Raw genomic sequence first — 1,086 nt, 5'->3', positions numbered from 1 at the left:
AATTGTTTAGAAGAAATATTACGGACTCAGTAATCAAAGAAAATTAATTTATTCAATTAAAAGCGTATCAACAGCTGAACTGTTACGCTACGATAGACGATCACGCGAACATCAGAACAGAGATGTTCGAATAGTTGAAATACGATCGTGTGCCTTTCGCATACTCCTCTACTTCCAACACATTCAATGTGTGTGTCAGCACTCAATGTGTAGTTTCTCTCATCATAAAAACTAGTAAATTGATTCCAAATTGTCTTCTTTGTTTTCTCCGTATTGACAGGAATATTCCCCTTTACTTTTTCATCAATGGTTTTCAGGAAATGAACTCCGAATCTACTCATTTCGAATAAAAATCGTCGGATTACCACAATTGAATTCAATCTGTCAGCTTGACGAGGGGTTAATTCGACTGCATAATGTTTTGTTTTTTATATAGCAACTACCAGACAAAATTATCAGTTGAAAACCCTGTAGCTTGTACCACGTGATGTCGAATGGGCCAATTATATTGCCCGATATTTGAGTTGGAAAAATAATCGTCGAAATCTCTTCAATTATGGCTTAAAATATTCTTTTGGATGTTATATCGGTCGAGTTCGAAGATAGCGGCGATCGAATCATTTGCTTTGAAATTATAGTCTAAAAAGCATTTAATCGAGGTTTAATGAGTTTAATCGCGGCTTAATCAGGGTTTAACCGAGGTTTCGTCAAGGTTAAATCAAGATTTAATCAACAGGTCCCGCGATCAAGCCAAGGTTGACCCACAGTCAACCCAAGGTTGACCCATAGTCAGCCCAAATTTGACCCGTGGTCAAACCAAGGTTGATCCATGGTTAAGCCAAGGTCGACCCATGGTCAAGGCGAGGGCGACCCATGGTCAAGCCAAGACTGATCCACGGTCAAGCCAAGGTTGACTCGTGGTCAAGTAGTGTTTCCCGATACCCAAAAAAATATCGATACTCAGTATCGTATCGAAGCAGATCACTTGGTATCGACACCACAAAGTATCGCCTTGGAAAATATCGATACTCGTAATATCGATCTTTTTAAAAATTGTGGATGACATTGGAAAATAGAAAAGAATGA

The sequence above is a fragment of the Diachasma alloeum genome, unplaced genomic scaffold (genome assembly GCF_001412515.2).
Source record: "Diachasma alloeum isolate Michigan unplaced genomic scaffold, Dall2.0 Dall_scaffold_00766, whole genome shotgun sequence".
Classification (NCBI taxonomy): Eukaryota; Metazoa; Arthropoda; class Insecta; order Hymenoptera; family Braconidae; genus Diachasma; species Diachasma alloeum.
The sequence above is the reverse complement of the archived record's forward strand: the minus strand, read 5'-3'. Positions refer to the sequence as shown.